This window comes from Abramis brama, assembly GCF_963993115.1.
Source record: "Abramis brama genome assembly, chromosome: 12".
Classification (NCBI taxonomy): domain Eukaryota; kingdom Metazoa; phylum Chordata; class Actinopteri; order Cypriniformes; family Leuciscidae; genus Abramis; species Abramis brama.
In genome coordinates this window covers 17095683-17103229 of record NC_139974.1, presented here as the reverse complement: position 1 = coordinate 17103229, position 7547 = coordinate 17095683, and the positions used below count along the sequence as shown (strand labels likewise).

The following is a 7547-nucleotide window of genomic DNA, read 5'->3' as shown; positions in this document are numbered from 1 at the left end:
TTATTTTTACCAGATTTGCTTCAAACTTTATGTGTACAATGTAGACACACGGCAGATGTAAACCTGTGAAAGGATTATTGATATCTTAGATACTGTTGCCGTGGCAACGCATCAAACTTTAATATTCTTTTTTTATGCTTTTGAGACTCTTAACATACTTGAAATTGCATGAAACTCGACAGACACATCACATTTATTATCCAGTAGACATGTGCAAAGTTTCAGAAACGGGCGTGGTGAGGGGCTCAGTAGCGCCACCTTTAGTCATAAGTGGGGGGGTTAGTTTTATCAACAGCAACAAAACTTGGTATGTGTATTGTTCTCATCAAGACGGACAACTTTCTAATTTACATGAACCATCTCTGACCAACAGGAAGAGAGATATTTTGGTTTGAATGTGGATTTTCTGAAGAATTTTCTCTCACTCTCTGTGTCTGTGTGTGTGTGAGGGGAGGGGGGGATTTGACTATTGCTTTTATATTGTTAATCAAGGTTTCAGGGGCTTTTGGGGTCCTTAACGTGCTCAAAAACTCTTGAAACTTTGCACACAGGTCAGAACCCACGGCCATCAGGGCCGGGCTGAAGCTGGGACCCGGGCGTGGCTGGGGGGCTCAACAGCGCCCCCTTGAACGGGGTTCTAAAACTTGATCCATATATCAAACACGCTCGCATGAATTAATATGAAACTCGGTACACATATAGATCTCATCGGGCCGAACAACTTTACCCCGGTCAAGTTTTACGCCAGCCCAACAGGAAGTCGGCTATTATGGGTTGTTTGGAAAACGCTTGCTGTGGAATGTGAAATACTCCTCCTAGAAAATTCACCGTGCCCCCTTCAAACTCGGTGTGGATGTAGTCAAGACATTGAGGATGCTAAATTGCGGACGGATTTTTGATATCTCGAACGGTTTGGCTGTGGCGAGGAATCGAATTTATGGCGAGAAAAGAGAAACACGGAAGTGGAATAACTTCTGCATACATTAACTGATCTTGATGAAACTTCAGCAGTGTGTTCGTGGTAAGAGGCCGATCAGATGGATGTAGCTATTGTGAGTCAAAGTTATAGCGCCACCAACTGGCAGCAGGAAGTGTGTCACTTTCAACATGCTTTTGACAAAAGTGGGGGGGTTAGTTTTAACTACAGTAAAGAAAAAATAGTTTGTATATTGTTCTCATCAAGCCGGACAACTTTCTAATTTACATTCAATAGCTCTGGCCATCAGGAAGTCAGATATTTTGGTCTGAATGTGGATTTTTTTGCAAAATCAGCCTCTGAATTTTTAGCCACTCCTCTTAAACTATTTATTTTATTCGTACCAAACTTTTTCAACATGATGAAACTACATTAAATATGCTAAATTGTGAATGGATAATAAATATCTCAAACGGTTTTGCTATGGCGAGGGATTAAATAATGTCCAAAAAGGAAACACTAAAAATCTTCTAAAAATGTAATTATATACCATTTATTTCTATATAAAAGTATACAAATATCACAACTAAACCCATTTTATTCTGTTTTTGCAATTCAAGAAGAATGAAAAAGTTAAAACAGGCTATTTAGTGCTATTTGGTTCAACAAAAAAGCAAACATAGGGCTATACTGCCCTCTTGTGTCCAAAAGGACATCAAAATAGTATATAAAACTTTTTACCAGGTAGGCCAATATTGTATTTAAATATACATGTATTAGGTATGTGTCTGAGGATATTTTCCCACCGGTTAATCGACGTGTGACACGAGTGGGTGCTTTTAAATCGCTAATATAATAGTGTAAGAAAAATAATGATAATGTTGCACACACAAATCACACACATGTGGGAAAGAATGATGCTTTTAAACAACACTAAACCGCCATTAGGTGTCGCCAGGCATCCATCTTAATAAGCGAGTCATTGATTCATTCGTTCAAACGATTCGTTCGAATGAGTCGATCATGATTAAGACAGATGTTTATGGATTGATCATTCAATCTTTGAGTCAACCGATTCGTTAAAAATGCTGAATCGTTCAGTTATGAGAAAACACGTGATGCGTGATGGTTCTGCCGTGATCTTTGTTTAACTATTTTCGCTGCTGAAACAGAACAAAAACAGTCAACATTGCATCTAAAATGTAAGTGACTTAATTGTAACTGTTTATTAACCTGTTGTATGAAATCTAGGGGTGGGAGAAAAAATTTATTCTTAGATGCATCGCGATGCGGACGTGGACGATTCTGAATCGATTCACAAATGTCAAAAAATCGATTCTCTAAAAAAATATTTTTCTAATAACGTAATATTGACGGAAGGCAAAAGGCGGAACTCTAAGCGGACGTGCGTGCAGTCTGTGGCGCGCACATAACAGAGAAGTTTCTTCTGCTCACCAAGGCTGCATTTATTTGATTAAAAATACAAACAAAAACAGTAATATTGTAAAATATTATTCCAATTTAAAACAGCTGCTTTCTATTTTAATATATTTTAAACTGTTATTTATTCCTGTGATCAAAGCTGAGTTTTCAGCATCATTACTCCAGTCGTCACTGCCCAGATAGCAATTACATTTGGGCCACATGTGGGTATTATCTGGCACATATGGCCTAGATGTGGCATGGCTGAACAGATATGGGCCAAATCGTAGCCATATTTGTTTTGCCATAACTTTAAAATCTGCGGGAAATGCTGTCTTGGTTCACAACTTATTTTGAGGTATATGGCCCAGATAACAACGAACACATGAGGACCATATGTGGTTGAGCTATGGCACACAGTGAGAAACACCGACTTGTGGTAAACATTTGGCTTATACGTGGAAAAACACAGGAATCCTGAAATCAAGTGCGGCAAACATCCGCCGTTCCACACCTCAGGTTGCTCTGCATCTTCCCTCCTATTGGTGGAGAGACTACGGCGCGAGTTTTTTTTTTTTTTACTACGGCGCGAGTTTGACTGAGACGCTGGGCAGCTGACGCCATTTACTCTGCTTTCCTCACGACTGTGTACATTCAGGTTAGGTAAGTGATGTTTTGGCATTTTAAAGTCATATAAATGAAATATGCAGCATTATTTGTCAATATTGCATGTTATTATGCGTTTAGTTATTCGTTCCATCGAGGAAGGGGTTGAACTAGCTAATATTTTCCTCAGTTTACTGCTATAACTTACAATAAAGTTTAATGTAACTTAACCGTTAACTTAGGCTAAAGCAGTTCGCTGGTTTGTCGTTTTAAATTAAGATGTTTTTGTTTATAAATCAACAGCTCACTGTCGTACACAATAAAATAGTATACCGTAGTTTGTCATTGTGTAGTAGCCTATTTGTGAATTAACGTGCAGGTGACGCGGTCCAATGTCGGTGTTACTGTTTGTCAAAAAACCTAAATCCTAATTTGTGTTCACAATCATTCAACTAATCATAATAATATAAAAATGCCAAGAATAAACACATTAATATGTGTGCATTATTGTATGTATCTTTATTTAACTCTGAAATGATATTCAACCAAGACTTTTTCTCATGACTTTTCCCTCTTTAAAATTAAAGTTTTAATGTTAACGTTAGGCTATAATTAGTGTCAAGTCACAATACCAAAATTATGACTTTCGATACAAAACCTGAACATTAACATGAACTAATAATGAACTGCACTTCTACTGCATTTATTAATATGTGTTAATGTTAATTTCAACATTTACTAACACATTCAATATAAAAAAATTGTACTTGTTAACTTTAGTATGCACTGTGAACTAACATGAACAAACAATGAATTGCTGTATTTCTGTTAACTATCAATTAATTGAGCAGCCATTCACTGCCATTATAAAGCTTGGAAGAGGCAGGACATTTTTATAATTACTCTGATTTCTAACGATAGAGATTATATACCATGCTATGGTATACTGTCATACCGCCCAGCCCTAATGTGCGGTATGGGTGGGGCAATGACAATAATTTCCATATTAAAATAGAAAATATGGTTTCAGATGGAGTAAGTAATAGTTTATAGTTCATTTTTTAATATAAAAGCACTTTCATTTTAGGGTGGTCTATTTAAATGCATATTTCAACCACTTACACAATGTTTTTTTTTCCTATCAGATTACCTGTCTGGGTCTGGTTGGTGGCTTTGACCTGAATAACACCGTGTGGAGAGTGCTGAAAGCCACTTTTACAACTGCTGCAGCACGTTATGAATTGGAGAGAAGTCAATGGGAAGATTGGTGTCCAACGCCTGGTCGTAAAGGAAGTTGTCATTGGTGAGACCTTTTTTAGAAGTCACTTTTATTTGTATAGCACTTTGCACAATACACAACTTTTCAAAACCGCTTTAGAACATTGTATTTTTATTTCTGTTATCTCAGTATCGAACCAAACAACTTTTTTTTGTCATTACCTGATCACATCCGTGGCTCATTTAAGTGACTGCATTTTTTATTTAGAAGTTTTATGTTTTGTTTTTAAAGAAAGTTATTTTTTATATATTGCGAATCATATCGTTTCAATTATACATTTTAAAGCTGTAATCACAATATAAGATTATCATTCTGTCAAAGTCTCATACCAGCGCATGCCTACAACTATCTGTATTTAGTTCATTATCACTGTGTATTTAAAAGGTTAGTTTACCCAAAAATGAAAATTCTGTCAGTAATTACTCACCCATGTTGTTCCAACCCCCGTAAGACCTTCGTTCATCTTCGGAACACAAATTAAAATTTATATGATGAAATCTGAGAGCTGCCTCACTCCTCCATAGGCTTCTCTGTTATTGAAACTTGCCAGCCCAGAAAGTTAGTAAAGACATTGTTAAAATAGTCCAAGAATACAATGGCTGAACCTTAAGTTTATCAAGTGTCGAAAATAAATTATTTATTTAAAAATTTTCTTATGGGTTTTTTGTGCGCAAAATAAGCTAAAATAAAGACTTTATTCAACGTAGTGTAACAGCACAGCGCTTCTGTGTTGTACGTCAGAACGTAGGCTCACGATTGGCCAGCATCCCACACATGACCAGCGTCGGCCAATAGTGAGTCTACGCTCTGACGTACAACCCAGAAGTTGGAAAAACTTGAGGGTAATTACAGATAGAATTTTTATTTTTGGGCAAACTAACCCTTTATGTTCCTCCTTGCATTCAGTACTTGGCCCATTATTGTTTGTGTGTTTCTGCTTCCAAATTGTCTCGCATTCATTGCAGATTATCTTGAGTTTATTTTGTGTTAGTAAAAACACTTATTTTAGACTCTGTTTTTGGACTATAACATGACATTAATGCTATCTGTGTTGGTGTGTTTTTACATTAGAGTGTGCATGTCTTTTTTTTAAAAAAGAAGCAGAATGCATGCAGTGCTGTAAATTTTAACCGGTTGTTGGTGCAAAAGTATTCTAAAAATTGAAATAATTTGTCATAAGGAATTACGGTATAATTCTTGCCCACATATTGAAAAATACAATTTGCAATTCCTTTTGAAAATTTACTGGAAAAAAACTTTCATACACTGGTAATTCAGAGGTGTTTAATTTGTTAATAATTGCAATTAAAATATTAAAGGATATTTACATTAACGATTTTTTTCTTCATTCTACTGCAGCTCTATCTTCCAGGTTGTATTGCTGCTAACATTATTTAAATTCTTCTTTATTGCAGGTGCAGTCAGGCAGAATCCCCTTACTGGAAAAGGTCAACACATTGCCGATGCCGACCCTCATTGGAGACTTCTCTGCACATCAACACACTTCTCATCAACAACTCTTTACCTTTCAAGTTTGCTTTAACTTTCTCAATTTCTCTTTAAAGTTCTCTTTACCAACTGTGATTTATTTGTATTACTCTCATTAGACTAATTAAACATAACATTAATACACGCTTTGATCGAGTGTTTTGAACTTTGGTGTAAAAAATTAGCTTTGAATGCTATTTATATTATTAATTTGTATTCTTAAATGTTTTCAACTGAATTCTACTTAAAATAAGTACAACTGAGTAGCTGTAATTATGTATTCTTAAATGTTTTCAACTGAATACTACTGTAATTATTAAATTCAACTCTGTTGCTGTAATTATATTTATTTTGATAAATGTTTTCAACTGAATACTACTGTAATTATTATTCAACTTTTGCTGTAATTATATTTATTTTTATGAAATGTTTTCAACTGAATACTACTGTAATTAAGTACAACACTTTAGCTGTAATTATTTAAATGCTTGTCAAAATAAATAGTTTTGAGTACATTTGTTGTTGAGTGTTTAATTTACCTGTGAGTTAATAAGACTTTAAATACTGTCAGCTGCATGTGGGCCACATAAGGGCCGTTAGATTTTAACAGAACTCAACCATACTAAAGTTGCATACCAGGCCCACATAGGCCACATGAAATTGTAGTATTTGGCTCATGCTTGGTGGAGTTATGGCAGTCCTTTGGTTCAGTTCTGGCAAAGGAGATGTGGGCCATATCTGGGCCGGCAAACACAAACTAATCTGGGCCACAGCTCAGCTGTTTATCTGGCCCACATCTTTGCCAAAGGTAATTTGCTGACTGGGTGTCACATGATCCTTCAGAAATTATTCTAATATGATGATTGATACTCAAGAAACATTCATTATTATTTTAAATGTCGAAAACAGTTGTGTACAGTCTTTGATGAATAGAAAGTTCAAAAGAACAGCATTTATCTGAAATCTAAAGCTTTTGTAACGTTAAACACTACCGCTCAAAAGTTTTGGGTTAGTAATAATTACAATTTTATTTTTTGGGGAAATAAATAAAATAAATCAGTACTTTTATTTATGAAGGATGAGTTAAACTGAGTTACAGTAAAGACATTTATAATGTTAAAAATATATATATTTGAAATATATGCTGTTCTTTTGAACTTTACATTCATCAAAGCATTTTGAAAAAAAAAAAAATCTGTACACAACTGTTTTCAACATTGAAAATAATAATGAATATTTATTGAGCATCAATCATCATATTAGTATGATTTCTGAAGGATCATGTGACACTGAAGAGTGGAGTAATGATGCTGAAAACTCAACTTTGATCACAGAAATGAATTACTATGTAAAATATTTAAAAATTGAAAACAGCTGTTTTAAATTGGAATAATATTTCACAATATTACTGTTTTTGTTTGTATTTTTAATCAATAAATGCAGCCTTGGTGAGCAGAAGAGACTTCTCCTAAAAACATTAAAAATCTTACTGACCCCAAACTTTTGAACAATAATATATATATATATATATATATATATATATATATATATATATATATATATATATATATATATAGCTGCGAGCAGCGATGGAGGGCCAAAGCCGGCGGTACCGCCACCCCGGTGCCTTTAGGTAACTAAAGGCACCGGGGTTGCGGTGCCACCGGCTTGGGCCCGTAATCGCTGCTCGCAGCTATATATATATATATATATATATATATATATATATATATATATATTTAGGGCCCAAGCCCTGAAAGGGCGAAGGCCCTATTGTTTTCGGTAGGATTATTATTATTATTATTATTATTATTTTGTCAACCTTTCGGGCACTTT

At 35.0% G+C, this 7547-nt stretch overlaps 1 long non-coding RNA gene across 1 annotated transcript; it reads left to right on the top strand.

Annotated features, from left to right (window-relative positions):
* Nucleotides 1–2535: 2535 nt before the first annotated feature.
* On the top strand, nucleotides 2536–6282 carry LOC311094098. Its single transcript, XR_014608565.1, has 3 exons — nucleotides 2536–3001; nucleotides 4090–4247; nucleotides 5639–6282. It is a non-coding gene; the product is annotated as an uncharacterized lncRNA (long non-coding RNA).
* The last annotated feature ends 1265 nt before the right edge of the window (nucleotides 6283–7547 follow it).